This window comes from Kogia breviceps, chromosome 17 (assembly GCF_026419965.1).
Source record: "Kogia breviceps isolate mKogBre1 chromosome 17, mKogBre1 haplotype 1, whole genome shotgun sequence".
NCBI classification, from domain to species: Eukaryota; Metazoa; Chordata; class Mammalia; order Artiodactyla; family Physeteridae; genus Kogia; species Kogia breviceps.
The window spans coordinates 2,586,894-2,606,938 of record NC_081326.1 but is presented as its reverse complement, the minus strand read 5'-3'; positions in this window follow the sequence as shown (position 1 = coordinate 2,606,938).

Here is a 20,045-nt window from a genome sequence, read left to right as displayed (position 1 = left end):
TCTGATCGGGCAGCACGGGGCAGGAGGTGCTGGAGGTCGGGGCCGGTAGAGCTGGGAGAGGTGCACACACACGCAGGAGGTGCGGAAAGGAGGCTGTTCATTGGCTGGGGCTCAACCTGCTTGGCTCTTTGTGGTGGATGGTCCTTAGGTGTTGAGGCATTTACAGGCTGAGGTTTTTTAGGTTGTTTTTTTTTTTGATGTTGGGGGTAGGAGCTTATTCATTTATTTATTTTTATTTTTGCTGCGTTGGGTCTTCGTTTCTGTGCGAGGGCTCTCTCTAGTTGTGGCGAGTGGGGGCCGCTCTTCATCGCGGTGCATGGGCCTCTCACTGTCGCGGCCTCTCTTGTTGCGGAGCACAAGCTCCAGAGGCGCAGGCTTAGTAATTGTGGCTCATGGGCCCAGCTGCTCCACGGCATGTGGGATCTTCCCGGACCAGGGCTCGAACCTGTGTCCCCTGCATCGGCAGGCGGATTCTCAACCACTGCGCCACCAGGGAAGCCCCCAGGCTGAGGTTTTGGTTCGCTTTCCTCTGCTGCTAAGGCACTAGAGCCTCCTTAGTCCGATGGCATCCTTGTTGAGTTAATTTACAGCTTTTAATGATGGTTAACTCTCCCCAAGGCTGCGAGCTCTTGAAAGCAGAGAGGGTGACTGACTCACTGCCCAGCCCTGCACCCAGCCCGTCACGCAGCGCTGGGTAAACAGAGGTGCTCAATTTGCATATGAACGATTTACACCAGAAGTGGAATGACTTTCCCTAAAAGAAGCCTATGGAAGAGTCATGGCCACGTTCAACAGCATTTACTCTGTCGGTAGAGGGGGGAGGGATTCCTGGACCCAACTCCTGGCTGAACCTCAGGGAGGTGCTGGGGGGGGGTGGTCCCTGTAGAGACGGGGGCTCCAATGTGCAGTGAGGGGCGCCAGGCTGTGCCGAGCTGCCTCAGTGGCCCCCAGCCCTTGGCCTTGGAGAACAGGCAGTGTTCAGATGCCGAATGGCAGAGGCTGAGCCATGAATGGAAGGGACGCTTGAGGATGAAATCGGCCTCGTTTTTAAGTGTCAAGAGGTCAGCAACGAATTGCTTTCTTCCTTCCTCAGGCAGGAGGGCTGGGAGGACGGGCGGTGGGTGAGCAGGAGACCTCCTACGAAGGATGATAATTGGCATTGTGCTTCCTGGGGCCGAACACTTTTTGGAGGTGCAGTTTTCCATCAATAGAACGGGGTTAGTAATGCCTATCTGATAGCGTTGTTATGAAGATGAAATGAGGTCATGAATTTGGGTTATTACAGGGCCTGACACAGAGTTGGTGCTCAATTGCGAACTCCAATAAGCAATTGTCTCCTTGTAAGAGAGAGGCTTGCCAGGTTGGATGACCCTTCACAACCGTCACGTACAAGTCCGCTTAGAATCGGGTTTGGGAACCATTATCTGAAGCACTCGTGGGTCTGTGACTGTCCATCCTATGCTTGCTCATGACCTACATTTTCAAGCTGAGTGATTGTTTTCCTAGTTACCTGCCAACATCCTCTTTTTCAATACCACTTGGCCATTACCGTGGCTACGCTAATTGAGGTGAATAAAACGTAGATGTGTTCTTTTTAAAATTTCCATGAGCGCAAATGGGTTTCTGGACTCAAATATCATGGCCTCGTTTTGGTCACTGATTTGTGGGTGGAGGTCGTGAGATGTCATTTCCAATAGCAGGTTTGTTTTTTTCTGGAAACTTTCCCCCACAGACGAAGTCTCTGCTCTTCCCGTCAGGGAAGGGGACAACGGACATGACACTCTGTCCTCTTGCTTGCTGGCTTTTATGTGCGCGTCTGGACAAATGGAAAGCAGAGCAGAAAGCAGCACTCTCTTAACACGTTTCAAAGGTGCGGGGAAGATAAACATCATTTGAATTGTCAAGTCACTCTTCACAATAGAGGAAGAGAAATGGTGAGCAGCGTAGAAGGAAAACCGGGGCAAACAGACAGAAGAGCGCGGTGAGGCCGAGTCATGGCCCTGCCCTTCAGGTTTTCACACGAGAGACGCGGGGACGGACAAAAGTGGAGGGAGAGGCGGCGGGTTCTGGGCTGACTTCCGTGGTTCTGGCTCGGGACTCTTGACTAATGACGACTCCCTGTTCTTCAGTTTCACAGATAAGCAAACTCACCGAGACAAATTATTTGTGCTGGTAAAGAATACAGATAATTAAGGCCAATCAGTAAGCGCACATTATATTTTCGTAACAGTTTCCAGCATAAATAAAATTGCCCCGTCACACCCATGCTGGGCACTGGGGAGCGTCGAGGGGCCGTCACTGGTTGCTGGCGGTCCATATTCACCCGCTCTCTTAAACGGGGGAAGGGGTGACCCCGGGCCAGCGGCGGGAGGGCCGGAGCTGTGCACTGGTGTGTCCTGCCCAGTTCGGTAGGTGCCACTGTGGTTAAGAGATCAGGTAAAGTTGGGGTGTGTGGGGGGCATGGGAGACGGATCACAAAAGCCAGGGAATGGAGTCTAAATGGATCCTTAAAAAAGGCCAGGGAACTGTGTAGGAAATTCAGCTTTTGAAGCTAAGAGTCTGAGAACCAGGGAAGGGAGACAGGTCAGCTGGGATCAGGAACTGGCCGTGGGGTTTGCTACGTACGGGCTCCCAGCAGGGGGTGGTGAGTGGTTAAAGGGCCAGGATGGAGTCCGGGCTCCTTCCCGGGGCACAGCAGCTGGAAGGCAAAAAATTCCGCAAGCTCACCCTCACCGTCGTTCTGGGCAGCTGAGTGAGGCTGACCGGCTTTGCTGTCCGTGCTCTGTGGAGGGGTTTCCTTACAGGTAACGCCCCCAGGGGGCACGCTCTGGAGCATTCGTGGGCACCAGTGAGGCACAGACTACGTCCTCCCCCCGTTCACGGTCCTGCAGCGGCTGGCGCTCTGCTTGCATCAGCCCCAGGGACGTGGCCCAGAGGGCTGGTTCCCCTGCATCCTCCCCACCACGCGCCATCACACGTTTTGTCCTTTGCCAAGGTGGGCCGCGGAGCAGGTAAGCTTGGGCCTGAGTCCTGGGCCTGCCACTCGCGAGCTCTGTGACCCTGGGCAAGTGACTTAACATCTCTGTGCCACTGTTCCTGCTTCTATAAAATGGTGAGAGTAAGGGAGCCCGACTCATAGGGCTGTGATTAGGGACATGCGCCATGATATTTACATGGCCTGGGATAAGGCGCGTGTTCAGTAACTCCCATCCATTAGTGCTGGATGACTCTGCCAGTGTTGCGATTCCTTGAAGTGTAACCAAACACACAACACTCTCAGTAATCGGAGCCTTGCGGCGCGCATGGCGTGTGAGGGTCCCGGGCTGAAAAATCTGAGGGCTTGAACTAGGAGGTGAGACTTTGTTCTCTTTTCATTCAGCCCCAGCTGACGACGCAGCGCTGAACTCCCGTCAGCCATTGATTTGGTCCTCGGCTTTCTTTCTTTCTTTTTGTAAAGTAAGAAAACAATATTTATTCATTCATTCGCTCACTCAATGAACATATAAGTGCCTACCATCTGAGGGATGGTGTGATCTGGAATCGAAAATTAAATGATGTAGTCTGTGCCCTCAAGAGTTTTTAAGAGAGTCAATGAATAAGTGATTAAAATGCATTGTGGCAAAGGTTAGTACGAGGCACTACTAACCTTTGGCGTGGAAGGGGTGTAAGGCAGGGGATCGGGGAGGGCCTCCGAGAGGAGTTGCTGTCTGAAGGGGATCCGGGAGAGGTACTGCAGATACTTGACTATGGCTGCAGTGCCAGCGTGGAAAGATGGGGTGGAGCTGAGCGTGGAGCGTAGAGCAGAGGTCGTGTGGAAGAGCTCCGCCTCTGTTCTGAGACCCAAGTCAGCCCCCTGAAAGGTCTAAGGAAGTCGGTCCCCTGCTTTCAAGCCCACAGCGACAATCTGTCTCCACGAGGGAGGTGCCCTGCTTCCTCCCAGGATCGTTCGTTCTAATCTCGTGATTAAATTTTTGAGGGTTTCTGATGAAGGGCCGATGGTGTTTTCATGGTGAGAAGGCACCTTGTTTGAGAAAAAGTTAATTTGAGGACGTTAATTTTAAGGGGCTTAGCGTTCCCCATCCGTGTTTAGTGATTTACGTCACAGAAGCCCAAAATTAATTTAGTACTTATTTTTATGAGAAGCTATTCTAAGTGATAAGTTAAAATAACTGGCCCTTCTTCCCTAAAGGCTTACTTAAAGTTTGTATTATAATATATATATATGAGCTTCCCTGGTGGCACAGTGGTTGGGAGTCCGCCTGCCGGTGCGGGGGGCACGGGTTCGGGCCCTGGTCCAGGAGGATCCCACATGCAGCGGAATGGCTGGGCCCGTGTGCCACAACTACTGAGCCTGTGCTCTGCAGCCTGCGGGCCACAACTGCTGAGCCCACGTGCTGCAGCTGCTGGGGCCCCTGCGCCTGGAGCCCGTGCTCTGCAACAGGAGAGGCCACCGCAGTGAGAAGCCCGTGCACCGTGGCGAGGGGTGGCCCCCGCTCTCCGCAGCTGGAGGGCCTGCGCGCGGCGGTGAGGATCCAACGCAGCCAAAGATAAATAAATAAATAAAATAAATACAAAGCTCGAACATTAGCATCCCCTACCACAAATACTGTCCTGCTAATACTCTTCAGGTACAACTAATAAAAATATTTAAAAAAAAAAATATATATATATATATGTACAGAGATCATTAGTGAGAAGAGAGAATAATACAGAGTTAAAATACATAAATAAAATTTTATAACAAGTGCAGGTGAAGTTTTCGGTGTTTATATTGGGAGGGAAAATGAGAAGACACTGAATTTCTGCTTCACATAGTATTATATCTAAATTTTGCCTAATTGTAAGCCTATTTTTCTTACTAATAGGTAATAAATATTCTTTATAGAAACTTTAGAAAATACTTATGTATTTTAATAAGGGATTATGCACTATACTATTTAGCAATCTAGTTTTCTGCTTGATAAAATGGAATTGATTTAAAAAAATCATTAAATCTTCTCTGGCATTTTTAGTGACTTTATAAGATCCTGTTATACTGATGCTTTATAATTTTTGCCAAGTATTGTATAGTTGGATGTTTAACTTACTACTAATCTGTTGTCATTTCAAATAATGCAAAGAACATTCTGACGGCTTAGTCTCTGAATATATGCATCAATATTCCCTTCGCATAAGTTTCTAGAAATGGAATGTTATACAGCTTTGAAGAGTTATAGTGCCAAATTTCTCTCCTGAGAACTGGAATTATCTTTGCCAATGTAATAGGCAAAAATGTCATCTCATTTTTGAACTTGACTTTATCACATATTTAAAGGTACTTAATATTTTTTTTCTTTTTGAGTTATCTGTTCTTGTTTTTGGTCCCTTTGGGGGGCATTTTTTTGTCCTTTTATTGTTTTGTAGAGGTTTGGTTTTTTTTTTTTTTTTTTTTTTTTGCTGTACGCGGGCCTCTCACTGTTGTGGCCTCTCCCGTTGCGGAGCACAGGCTCCGGACGCGCAGGCGCAGCGGCCACGGCTCACGGGCCCAGCCGCTCCGCGGCACGTGGGATCCTCCCGGACCGGGGCACGAACCCGCGACCCCTGAATCGGCAGGCGGACTCTCAACCACTGCGCCACCAGGGAAGCCCCGTAGAAGTTGTTTTTTTTTTTTAATCTATTAAGGGTATTAGCAGTATATATGTTGCAGACTCTTTTTAAAATTTTACCTCTAATTTTATTTTAAATATTTTTTTTTACCAAATTTCTCCACACAATAGTGCATGAGTTTCTGTGAATGAAAGGATACAGGGAAGCAGGGATAGGAGACATGAAACTAAATGAGATTATTCTGTATTTTTTTGGTAAAGGGTTTTATCTTGGTGGGAGAAAAGTTCCATGCAAATTGTGATAGGAGATCATCATGAGACGAAAATTTTACCTATTTCATTCACTAGCAAATATTGTTCTATTACACTTTAACAAGAAAATCACAAACATTTGTGATTCTGATGTTCCTAGTAGATTTCCGTCCCTTCTTAGTCTTTCCATGATATTTGTTTTTGCTTTTTTTCTTCAAAAGTATTTTGATCGACGTCTAGTCATGGGCTAATTTACTCTCCCCTGTGTTTCATCTTTACTTGTTATATAATTTACCCTACTATCATTCATGCAAGATTAGTTAGCTATTCTAGGGTCTATGGAAAGCAAAAGAAAAATGAGCTCATGAAATAAAATCTGGGAAATCCAAACTAACAATAATCAGTTGATGAGCAATACAAATGTAACTATATTTTACTCTTATGTACATCAAAATAATATGAACAAAACTCTACCCTTAACAATCAGGGATTAAAGTTTATCCCTAATCTTTATCTTTCTTTTCTTCACTTCATTATAATGAGATTAAACAAAATCTTCTTTAAACTTTAATCTTGCTCAGTTTAAGCCACTCCTGGTTAAGCAAATGTCATACATTTCATTTACAGCATTGCTTTTCCCAGACGCTTCACAGTCACACACTGAAATAGAAGCAGAAATGCGGTTTCGGTGCCTCTGCAATGTGTGTGCTGTGTCTGATGATCTTCTCTCCCTACTTTTAGTGGATTGTCTTTTTCCTAAACTCTTCTTAAAACCACCGTGGCCTTATGTACCCCCAGACTCTTCCAGAAACAAGGAATGCTTCTAATAAAAACAAAACACGTGGTTTATAATCTCTTTTAAGAACATGAAATGCATAATCTTTGCCATAGGTTTATATTAAAGTTACGTGTTCAGAGTATCCCAACATCAAGTCCAAATACGGACTTGATTTTCCACCCTCGGCCCTGAAGTGAGGGAAAATTGACCATTTCCTACTGTTCTGCACTCACTGGGCCTTCTCTTGAACAACCTCTAAGCTAAGGTCACAAGAGGATGAGTTTTAGCAAAACTATTCTTTAGAATTGGATTGTTTGAGACTTGTGTGCGGTATAAGAAAATATCTTTCCTTAGAACAATATACTCTCTTTGGTGGCCCTGGAAGTCCAGCTGACGAAGTAGGAATGAACAGGAATGAACAAATTTCATCTGGAACAAATTATAGACATCTTTATTTCTTGTTTTTTTTTTTTTTTTTTTTTTTTGCGGTACGCGGGCCTCTCACTGTTGTGGCCTCTCCCGTTGCGGAGCACAGGCTCCGGACGCGCAGGCGCAGCGGCCACGGCTCACGGGCCCAGCCGCTCCGCGGCACGTGGGATCCTCCCGGACCGGGGCACGAACCCGCGTCCCCTGCACCCGCAGGCGGATTCTCAACCACTGCGCCACCAGGGAAGCCCCTCTTTATTTCTTAGTTAGAAAATGCATAATTGGGACAAATCATGTGACTGTAGGCAGAGATTTTTTTTTTTTGCACCAGTAATTTTGCTTTAAACCATTCTTCAAATCTATTAGTCCAATAACTGTGACAAAAGTGTATGGAAATCCCAGGTGCTTAGACTGACCGTCAGCCCAGTCCTCTGCTGGAAAGGATGCTGCTTCCTAGCTCTGCACATCAGAAGAACACATCTCCTGCAGAAGTTCAATACTCTGGTCTGAATACTGGCCCTTGTAATTTGACAAAAGATTATGAAACTAGATGTTGAGAGCTACTTAGAATGGTTCTCAGTGGTGACTGGCTTTTAATTCTGTCTCCATGGATTCCATTCTGTGGTTATCCAAGGCACCCAATAATATTGATAACTGGGATAATAGAGATAAAAGCTTGAAATTAAAAGACTGAAATCCAATTCTGTCACTAACTATGTAACCTTAAGCAAGTCCTTAATCTCTCAGAACTTCATTAATAAAATAAGGATAATTGTATTTAATTTTTAGATGGCTAGAATTGTTAGAAAAATTCTAAAGGTATTATCATACTTAGGGCAGTGTTTGATACCTAACAGAAATTCAGTCAATGCTTCACAAAGAAATTGGCTTCATTCATTCATTCAACAAATTTTTATGGTGGGTCTACCTGGGGCCAGGATCTTATCTAATTATTTGGGACAAGTCAGTAAATAAAATAACAAAGTCTCTGCTCTGTTGAGGTTTATGTGTCTGAGTGTGTGTATGTGTGTTGTTTCCCTACATAATTAGCAAGTAAACATGTGAATAAGTTATTAGGTAGTGGTTTATGCTCTTTTGAAAAAAACTGAAGAAATCTAAGAGAAGTAGAGAGTGACGAAAATAGGTTATAATTTTTAAGATACAGAGTCCTCCTCCAGGATAACGTGAGATTCTGGTAGAGGTCCAGATGAAATGAACCATAGGTATATCGTAAGCATGCTTGTTTGGGGAAAGAAAAGAGGCCGGTGAGCCTGGGATGAAAAGACAAAGAAAGTCTTGGAAGGAAATGAGATCAGAGAGGCTGTGGTGGGTGAGGTTGATACAGATTATAGAGTCTCACTCACAGGTTGTTTTAAAGATTTTGGTTTCTACTTGAGCAATAATTTCAGGCAGTGGAGCGATGTGATGTGATTTACGTTGTAAAAGGAACATTTTAGCTGCTACATAGTAGACCGTACAAGAGTGGGAATTAAAATTCAGCAGGTCAGTTAGGAGGCTGCTGTAATGGTGAAGGTAACGTAGAACTCTATGGCTTGGACCAGAATGGTAGCAGTGTAGGTGGTGGCTAGTAATCAGATCCGGATATATTTCTAAAGGCGTGGTCGGGGTGACTCCTGTGCTTTCCGCTTTGAGTAATTGTAAGAATGGCGATTCATATACTAATATGACAAAAACATGGTACAAACAAATTTGGGAGGGAAAATAAATAATTTGGTTTTCTAATGTTACATTTGAAATGCCTTTGTTAATTTGGCTAAGAGGAGGGTTCAGGACTAAAGATAGGAAATTGGGACCAGTCAGCATATAGATGGATTGGGCGGACCAGAGAGGAGGTCAGAATTTTGAAGCGCTAAACTTCTCAGGATCTGAAAGATGAGAAGGAATCCAGCAGAGGAAGCAGAGACAGGATAAGAAATAAGAAATAGTCATGTCCTGGGTGCCAGGTGAAGATGTGTTTCAAGGAGAGAGTGGCTAAATGTATTGAACATTACTGATATGTCAGGTCAAATGAAGACTGATAATTGACCTCACCACCAACCAATCAGAATAATGTCCATGAGTTGATCATGCACCCTGAGACCCTGTCCCTCTCCTTGGCTTTAAAACCCCGTCCCCAAAAGCCATTGAGGAGTTTTGGGTCTTTTGAGCATTAGCTGCTGTAATCCTTGTTTTGTGCCTTGCAATAAATGCTGTACTTTCCTTCCCCACAATCTGGCATCAGTAGATTGGCTTTGCTGTGCATTGGGTGAGCAGACCCCGGTTTGTTCAGTGACATAATGATGATTCGATATAAATGAAACATGGGTTTGTGTCCATAAACATGGAGACATTAACTTCTAAAACTCAACACCCATCCTGAGACAGTCAGAACAGTAGTACGGCTTCTTACACAAAGCCAAGATTAAATGCAATGCTGTGTCTGTAGAGACCGTTAAAATTAGCATCAAATTAAGAAGGGTTGGTATCATCACTGTTTTTTAAACATTAGCTTGGATGTTCTGTCTTCTATAATAAGACATGGAACAGAAATAAGTATATAAATATTGGCAAGGAAGAAAACTGACCACTTTGTAGTTAAAAAGCATATTTAATTTTTTATGACTAAAACATCAAAGCAATCACTTGAAAATGAAAAAAATGAAACGTGACTAAAGTGATTGATTAACATATAAAAATCAAAGGCATTATTGTATGTCAAGAATGACTAATGAGAAAATGTAACCAAAGTTTAAAAGATACACTTCAATGTAGCGACAACGCATCAAGTATTTGCATATTGGTGACCACTTCCTGGATCCCCTGGAGAGCGCTGTGTGAGGTATATTGGAAAGTGATACCACTCTTTGCAATTTATATTGAGTCACTAAAATACTCATGCCCATTTATTATACTAATTCTACGTCTGGGAATTTGCCCTGAGGGAGTAATCCAAAATGTATGAAATGTTATATACAGAAAAGTTTCCAGTTCCCTAAGAGTCAAGTAAGAAATTTGCAAAATTCTCAGAAGTCGAGGAATAATTAAGCAAATGTGGTTCATTCTTATGATGGAGTATAATCTGATTATTCAACACGACGCTTATAAGGCTTCTTGTGTAAAGTGAAAAAGCATGCTATATTTTTGTTACAGTTTTAGTAAAAGTATATAAAATATTATTGGGAAAGTATTGGAGGGAAAAAAAGCTTTAGATGGGTAACTGATAATTCTATCATGCTAATACAATAAACAGTTTTCTCCTAATTTCCAAAATGTCTATAATTACTTTTATCTTAAAAAATGGAAACATACATATTTTTATTTATTTATCTGATTCATGTTTTAAAGTAACTGTACTGGAAATATTAACTTTTTAATTTTACTCTTTTTTATATCCTGCTACTACCTGAAAAAATTTGGGTTAGAGTTTGTTAATTCTTTGTGTGTGTGTGTGTGTGTGTGTGTGTGTGTATGATATTTTAAAATATCTTCAGTACGCTTTACACAAGTAATAGAGTAAAGCAATTTGCTTGTAAATATAGTGACCAGCACAGAAGATACAGTGTGTGAGGAGGGAGACCCCTCTTCACCCTACGCTTCTCTTGCCCTCGGCAGTACCATGTTTTGCCTCAGAAGTTAACCGATGAATGCATATCATTCCAAACATTTCTGTGAACTTATTTAAATTATTCCAGTGCATTTAAAAATAAACTGCGTTGTATTATGCTGTACGAATTTTTTCCCTCTCAATATCGCAATGTCTTCTGGATAGCTTTCTCTCTCAGCACCAGCCATTTGACCTCGTTCCTCTAACTGCTATAGACATCGGGAGAAGCAACTTCAGCGAAATCCTGATTAATGAACTGGTGGCGAAGCAATTAAATTCTCCTAACCACTAGTGATTGTGGTTAAATCTGCGGCTTTCTTCCAGAATTTCTACCAGTTTTTCTGTCATGTATTGTTTCCTGACTCTCTCATGTGCCTGGTGGAGCATATCCTTTATTATGTGAAGGACCTCTTATAACTGCATTTCGCTGCTGTTTGTTTTACAGGCTTTCCTGGGTTCTGTGCCTTCCTCTCCTCCTCCTCCTCCTTTCTCTCGTCTATTCTTGATTTCGCACGTTCTAAAATTTTCAAGTACTCGTTGAACTGAGCATACCTTTCTATTTTCAGAATGTTTTTCTTCTAACTTTTACTCATTCAACAAATCCTTACTGAGGCCTTCATAAGTGCCCAAGTCATCATCAAACCCACTTTTGTTACTACAGTTACTCATCTTAAAGGAGTCCAGAGTTGCTTGTTAGTAGGAAGGGCAATTAACAAGCATAGTATTTCTGGTTAGTTGAAATATATGCCTATCTTAGGATTAGGTGAAAACTAGTTTTTTTTTTTTTTTTGCGGTATGCGGGCCTCTCACTGTTGTGGCCTCTCCTGCTGCGGAGCACAGGCTCCGGACGCGCAGGCCCAGCGGCCATGGCTCACGGGCCCAGCCGCCCCGCGGCACGTGGGATCCTCCCGGACCGGGGCACGAACCCGTGTCTCCTGCACCGGCAGGGGGACCCTCAACCACTGAGCCACCAGGGAAGCCCGAAAACTAGTTTTTATTTCAAATTTTGCTATTGAAAAAAAATTCTCTAAGTGTGGTAGAGTTGCCATGGGTCTGGAATTATTGAAAGACTGGATTCTGGCTAACTAAGGTTTATCATAAATAATAATTTCAAATCTTTTATTGTTAAGAGCCTCTTGAAACCACATAATTCAATACCTCTTCTTTCGTTCAGATATTCTTCTCTCATCTAGCAGTTGTGTTTACTGATACTGATGGTGAATTGTTTAACCTTTTGAAACCATTTTTTGTAATTCTAGGGTGATATTTGCACGTCCCTGGCTTTTTAAAAAAATAAACTGTACAAAGTTTATTCCAGAATGTTAGTAAATGGGGAAGAGCAAGGAGCCGAGGGCAGAGCAGCATTTTTACTAATTTGGGGGCCATTTAAAATTACAGTTTATACTGCGAACAGACTTCAAACCATTTGCTTATAAACACTGTAACATAAAAAAGTGAGCTTAACGTTGCTTTAATATCTTATTTGCTGCCATATTAGGAATGTATTTCTACAAGATCAATTTTACTGGCTTTGAACTGGACTAGAGACATTAAAGCCCTTTGGGGAACATAGCTTCCATTAAGAGCGACAAGAAGAACATCATGGAACACAGTGTAGTATAGAAATAATTCAGAAATTCGCAGCCAATTAAGATCCTTATGAGTTACTTCAAAGGTTCAGTCGGCTTCCTGAAGAAGACATAGGTTTTAAACCTTTATTAGGAATCCCGGGCAGGTCTACTAGGGGGTTTATTATGTTTTCTAGTCTTCGGGGGAGTAGGACAAAGAATACATCATTTACACGATTATGAAGTACTGACAGTGAAATCCGTGCATCCTAACTCAAAATATCACCTGGAACAATTTGCTTCGTTTTTCACCGTGGAGCTTTTTCTTCAGAAAGTCATGGGAAACGCTGTGGTCTTGCCACAGAAAAGGCAAAGAACAGACGCAGCCTCTGCGAAGTCAGCACCACCGTTGAGCAGGCGGAGCGTGGAGAGCGCGGCTCGGGCGGCAGCGGGGAAAGCCGCCCACGCGGCGGGTCTTAGAGGAGGTCATCTCGGAAGTCCCTTCTGCCGCCGCGGTCCACGTGGGGTGCTCTGGCCGCCTTTCACCAGGAAGAGGAGAAGGTACTCTTGGAGCGTATGTTTGTTTGATCGCTGTGAAAAAGGCAAGACTCCCTTTGAAGTATTTCTTAACCGGTAACTGCGCATCTCGTTTCATAAAGGCCGTGTTGAAATGAGAAGAAAACGCTATTTAGAACATCCACCAACTTGGCAGTGAGGGGTGTGGAGCTGACGCAGCCCCGGAGGGGAAGATGTGTCCCAGAGGCCCCAGCTCTGTCATGGGTGGCGCAGCACAGTTATTTATCCTAAGTGCACCGTAGTTACCACATTGATAAAGCCTGACAGTGTGAACCGGTGTGGGCCCTTCCTTCATCAGAAACTGGGGTAGGAGCGCGACAGCGGAGAGATCAGTGTGTGAGGGCGGCAGGAGGAGGGGACTGCTCCTTCGTGGAGCGCCAGGGCCAGCACACGAAGACGTCGAGAGCTCAGGACTGGAGATGGGGGTTTCGAAGTAGGTGGGACCCTGTTGGTTATAGCGTCCCCATTTCATAGATGAGAAAACTGAGGTTTCTAACTTGCTCACTGTCACACGGCCAGGAGGTGTCAGCAATAGATTCGTATTGTGACAGTCAGGTTGCAGGTCCTAAGCTCTTCACCAGTTTCCATGATTCCTGTCGGTCAAAGTACACAGACTCCTGACGATACGAGGGCAGGAACGCTCTCATTTACTTTTTGTAAAGCACTAGTGTACTGTGATGAACTATAGGATTCCTAAAGAGGTAATAAACATCTCTAACTGAAAAAAGATTAAGCTAACAGAAAGGAAAGAAAGAAAGGAAGGAAGGAAGGAAGGGAGGGAGGAAGGAAGGAAGAAAAAAGAAAGGAGACAAAAGTCTGGTCAATGCACACGGTGGTGAAGAGACCACGTGCTTCGTCGAGTGCACACGGGGCGCCATGTTCTGAGCCTCCTCCACCCACGGACCCCGAGGAAGACGGACAGAGTCCAACAGCTGTGGGCTCTGACGGCTCCTGCTGGACAGGCTGGGTGAGCTGTAAGCCAGACTGTGCATTCATGAGAGCCTTTCAAGCACAGGTTAAGTGGTTCCTAATCAAGAAAACAGATAATCACGCACATTATAAGTCGTAGCTTTTCAAAATAAAGAAGCCATTGATAAAAGGTGCCTTGCATGTATTGGATACAACAAGATGCGTTGGATACAGGTCCAATGAAACTCTGCTCAAAAGACGTGAACAAGTCTCTTGTAGGAAGTCTGTGCCTACTGATATTTGTGAATCCGTTATCACGTGTCCCTCAGGAAACAAAGCAATCACTCCGCGTGCCGAACGTCACCGTCGGGGGCCAGGTCTGCTGCCAGAGGCTGGTGTGTGCAGTTGACAGCACGTTTGGCCATACTCACAATCAAATAAAGGTTCTCTGTTTCCAGGGTCTCCTGATGCTCTGGGTGACCGTCTCCGGCACCATGACCTCTGAATGGCCACCTGTGATTTCAAGTAGACTCTGGGACCCTAAGTCCCACCTGATTTAGAGCAGGCATGGGACACACTCAACAAAAAGCAAGTGAGCAGGAAACTCTTGGCACTTTTGCTTTAGGCAAAATTACAACCTGATTTTGATCCTGAGTCATTAAGCCAGTGGCATATGTCTTATTAAAATCATCTCTGTGGTATCCATTCCTCTGTCGATGGACACTTAGGTTGCTTCCATGTCTTGGCTACTGTAAACAGTGCTGCAATGCACACTGGGGTGCCTGTATCCTTTTGGATCGTGTTTTTCTCCAGATACATGCCCAGGAGTGGGCGTGCTGGATCAAACGGTAGTTCTACTTTTCGTTTTTTAAGGAGCCTCCATCCTGTTCTCCATAGAGGCTGTACCAAGGTACATTCCCACCAACAGTACAGGAAGGTCCCCTTTTCTCCACACCTTCTCCAGCATTTATTGTTTGTGGAGTTTCTGCTGATGGCCATTTTGACTGGCTTTCGCTACCCAGACCCTGGATTCAGAGGTATTTGAACGTGAAAACCCCAGGGCAGAAACGTGCCTTTTTTGGTGTCTTGTACCCTCGGGACTAAGTGCCGTCTTGTTTCACCGTGTGGTGTAAATGGGATGCAGGTCCGGGAATTTGAATGACTGGCTCGCTCACTGACAGAAGGTATGGCTAGAACACAGGGACGCTTTCTGTCTCTAGCCACATCCCTCCCCACCTTCACAGCCCATTAGAGAGGAGCCGAAAAACTATTAATTCTCACATGGGTCCCCAGAGAATTATTAATTAATAATTATTAATTCTCACGTAGGTCTCCCCAAACTGTACTGCCGAAACAGTACAGTTTGTGGGAGTTCATTTTTCCCAGACCCCTCCCTTTACGCTGAAGCCAGCAATAGGAATTTAAATGCCTTTCCCTAAGTCACTTAGCTTGTTGGGGGGGGAGGGCCAAACCCCTCCCCCTGAGAGGAGAGCTCGAGGCCGCATTAGAGCAGAGCTAGAATTCAGCACCCAGGCTGCTCAGGTTAGAGGTCACAGACCGTGTTTCTTTCTTTTTCTTTTTCCTTTTTTTCAGTTTTTATTGGGGTACGGTTGATTCACAGCGCTGTCTCAGTTTCAGGTGTACAACAGAGTGACTCAGTTCTACATACACATACATCCACTTTTTTAGAGTCTTTCCCCAAACTGGGAGATTGGGACTGACACATACACACTACTATATACAAACTAGACAACTAATAAGGACCTACTGCATAGCACAGGGAGCTCTACTCTATACTCTGTAATGGCCTATATGGGAACAGACCATATTTCTTAGGATGGAAATCAAGCGTATCCATTTCACATTCTTAGCGTTTCAAATCAAGTCCTAATCTGGTGCTATCTCCACACTGCCAAAGTGAATTTAATATAACCCTTTTCTGTTTTTACTACACGTAACTGGTTAAATAGGGAAAAGTATGTCTCCCCCATCCCCCAAATTACCTACGAACCGTTACCTTCTGTGGCCCCAGGACGGCACTAGTACAAGCCTGGATTATCGTCTTAGGCTCCATACGTGGCCCTCTCTGCTTCTCAACATGAGGAAATTAATTTACACTCGGTGAGCTAAGAATTGTGTCCATTCCTAGCTCTCCCGTGTGCCATGGAGATCTAATTTCAATGAATCATTTCCTTATTGACAAATGCTTCTTTGTTTGCTGCGGTCTAGTGGGTCTCATGGATGCAAGCCTGTTGGGTTTTAGGGCTAGGTGTTTTGGGGGCCCGTCCCGCAGGAGGGAGTCTTGGTGGTTGGGGTGCTAGCTGCGTCTTCTAAATGCTTCAGTCCTCAGGGAGAAGCTGAAATTAGGAGTCTCCTCCCAGTTGTAAGGAGCTGTGCTGGGAGTGGGGACCATGGTGAGTGTGTCTCAGCGTTTCCCGTCTGTTTCAACACGGGTATTTTCTCTTTCACCCGATGTGTGGAGTCACTTAGTTTCTGGATTTCTTTCAAAGGGAATTTCTCGGTGTGTAGCTGTGTTGACAGAACTGGTGCATCCGTAGGAGAGAAGTTCACTCGCCTTCCTTGTTATCGTTTTGGTCACTCCTGCAGGCAAGCTTTTGATCTCAATGTCACAGGAATAGAAATTCATTTTAAAAATCAGAAAACAAAAACGATTTTTTCATATGAACGTTTAAGAAAAATCAATCTCATTTAAACAACTCTTCTATCAAAGGGAAAATATGAATAAAAATTAGAGAATCTCCTGAAAGCACAGTAACGAAAACATTTTCTTTAAGATCATTTGCAATAAAAAGAAAAGGGCACACAGAGGAAAATTTCTAGCCCTAAATACTCTTACCTATTTAAAAAAGGGAAGAAATAAATTATCCACCAAATGGAAAAGTAAGAAGAAAAACAGGTTAACTGAAACAAAACCAAAGGAATTAGTAAAGTTAAAAGCCAAAATTATGGAATTAAAAAAGAAAAAACAATAGAGTTAATTCAAGTTCATATTGTGAAACAATAACGATAAATATTAAAGTAGGTAAAACACTTGCCAACCTATTTTTGAAGAGGGGAGAAATTTGAAATATAAAAGATAAGAAATCATAAGGAGCAAAATGAGAAATTATAGGAAAGTACAGTTTACCAAAACTGACACGTGAAAAGACACTAATTTTTCCAATTATATCCTGGTAAAAATAAGGCCAAGTTCTTTTTGAACTTATGCAAATAACTATATTGCCATGAAAGGTAAAGAGATTCAATAAAAGAAGTGAATTCTTGGAAAGTGAGAATCCCATATCAGTTAAAAATATTTAATTTCAGTTTATCAAAATAAAGTCTACAGCACTGTTATGGATTATAAATAGCTTAAAGTCATCAATGAGTGGTATGCAAGTAAATGTTTCACAACTGGCTCCCCGGAAAAAAACAGAACAGAAGCCTGGTTTGAGGCATTTGCCAGTTGCGGAGGTGTAGATACCCCATCAGTACTGATTTCAGCTACTAACCTGTTACGTGGTTCCCCTGTACCGATGCAGTAGTCACAGCCTCCAAAGCAGAGGTTATAGTAAAACGTAGTACAGTAAGTGGCACGGATTCCTTTTTAAGTATCTATTACCTTTATTTATAATATAATTTATTTAGTTGTAAGTTTATGTAATTTAACTTTTAGTAGTATCTGTTTCTAACAGCTGGTCAAAAGATCCCCCAGATTCTAACAGCTGTTCTCAGTACACCATTCTACCTAGTCTCTAATCAAATTGTCCCACCTCTGGGACCTTATCCTACAGATGTACCTGCACACATGCCCAAGGACATGTAAACACAATTGCAGCATTGTTTGTGATAGCAGGAGATTAAAACAATCCAAATTTCTATTTGAGAAGGACTGGTTACAGAAACTCTGATATTTCCACAAAATGAAATGCTCTGAAGAAGTTTAATTATTTTAAAAAGAATGAGAAAACTATGTATCGATATAGAACTATCTCCAGTATACATTGTTACATGAAAAACACATAGTGCAGAACAATGAATATTTTTGTGTAAAAATGTAGAGAAAGCAATTTAATTGTATTTGCATAAAGAAACACCCCCCAGGGACTTCCCTGGTGGCGCAGCGGTTAAGAATCCACCTGCCAATGCAGGGGACCCGTGTTCGAGCCCTGGTCCAGGAAGATCCCACATGCGGCGGAGCAACTAAGCCCGTGCGCCACAACTACTGAGCCTGCGCTCTAGAGCCCGCGAGCCACAACTACTGAGCCTGCATGCCGCAACTACTGAAGGCCACACGCCACAAGTACTGAAGCCTGTGCACCGACAGCCCACACTCTGCAACAAGAGAAGCCACCACAAAGAGAAGCCCGTGCGCCGCAATGAAGGGTAGCTCCCACTCGCTGCAACTAGAGAAAGCCCGTGCGCAGCAACAAAGCCCCAATGCGGCCAAAAATAAATAAACAAAATTAAACCCCCCCCCCAAATACAAAGGAAACTAAAAAAATAGTTTTCTTATATGAGATGGGGGTTGGATGTGGAAAAGAGAGATAAGGCTACTTACAATACCTTTGTAAATAGTTCTGATTTTTGGCCCATGTGAATGTATGAGCAAGTAACAATCTTTTTAAACCAATTAAAAGAAATCATTGTCCATTTTGAACTATAAATGATATTTTCTTAATGTTTACCAACTAAACTTGATAAATTGTACTGTATTACTTTCACATGTGCTATATAATCCTGTTCGTATCAATTATTTTTCCCAGAATTAACATATTTTCAGTATTCACTTATTTAATATCTTTCTTTGACTTGACTGTAGAATTGATCCTTCTTCCCTTCTCGCTTCAGTTGTCCGAACAGACCACCTTTACAGGGGAGGTGAACATGCTAACATTGACGTGATTTTTCAAAATAATTGCCACTGCGTTTGTCTGTTTCATAAAATAGATTAACCACCCCTTGCACAGTAGACAATGAAGCCACAGCTCATGCTTCAGCGTCAAAGCGAACACTTGACATTCCTCTCACATTTTAATTTTACTTGTGTGACTCACCTCTGCTTTCATTCAAGCTACAGTTTTTGTGCAAACTGGGAAGGTGAGAAAATCACTGGGTAGGATTCAAAGGAACAAGTCTATTCCTAGCTCCCCCACTTATTATGCAACTTAACCCCTCAAAGCCTGTTTTTAATTATAAAGTAGAGATAGGGTTATTCTGCATAAAGCACAAGGAAGTTAACGTGACCAAATGAGATGTTATCGTAGGAAGTACTTGGACAAAATAAAAGGCTCGTACACATTTTTATTTTGTTATTACCATCAGCACAAAGCGATCTTTTAATATGCTGCACAGATTTTGAAATCAGAAAAAAAAAAAAACTGTACCTTTGAAATAAAGCTGGTTTCAAACTTTGCTGTTTTATTGAAAATATTTGTGTGTCGGGTCTAATTTTATTTACTTTTATCTCTTTAGCTACTGCCTCTGCTGTTCAACTGTCCTGGTTTTCATATTCTGTTAAACTAGGGGGTGAGGGGTAGGGGTCAGAATAAAATCAAAGAGGATTCACCTCTGTGTCTCCTGAAATATTCTTGTATTGAAATTATCTATTTCTAAGGGTAGATTATTCAAACATTCTGTATTTTTGGGGGGTAGTTTGTAGAACTAGGTTTTGATGTCCTTTTATTTTTGTTTTTGTTTTTTGCGGTACGTAGGCCTCCCACTGTTGTGGCCTCTCCCGTTGCGGAGCACAGTCTCCGGACGTGCAGGCTCAGCGGCCACGGCTCACGGACCCAGCCGCTCCACGGCATGTGGGATCCTCCCGGATCGGGGCACGAACCCGCATCCCCCGCATCGGCAGGCGGACTCTCAACCACTGTGCCACCAGGGAAGCCCTGATGTTCTTTTAAAACCTTACTCTTTGGGTGCAGTCTAAAAGCTTTTAATTTTAATGGCACATGCTTTAAAAACGCTGGAAATTGAAGGAAGTCTTATAAAACAAAGGAGTCAGTCAGAGATGGTGGTACTAGTTTCAGGATGTATTGTGGCTTCTCCACTCAGGGGATGTTTGTTTCTAGACTCTGAGTGCTAACTGAATAATCATGAAATTTATTGCAAAACAAGAAACATTTTTGGCAAGCACTGCCTCCAGATACAAAGCTTGTTCTGAGTCTGAACTCTTTGGGGTCATGAACTGCTAAGTTTTGTTAAGCTCAGTGACTATATTGATCTTAAAAGTGCACGGTGCTACATAGTTTTCAAAGGAATCTACCAGCTCGTTTTTTCTAGACTTACCCCTTGAGTGCTGTCACTTTGCTCATAATTTTGCTTTAAGAAGTATGTGAGAA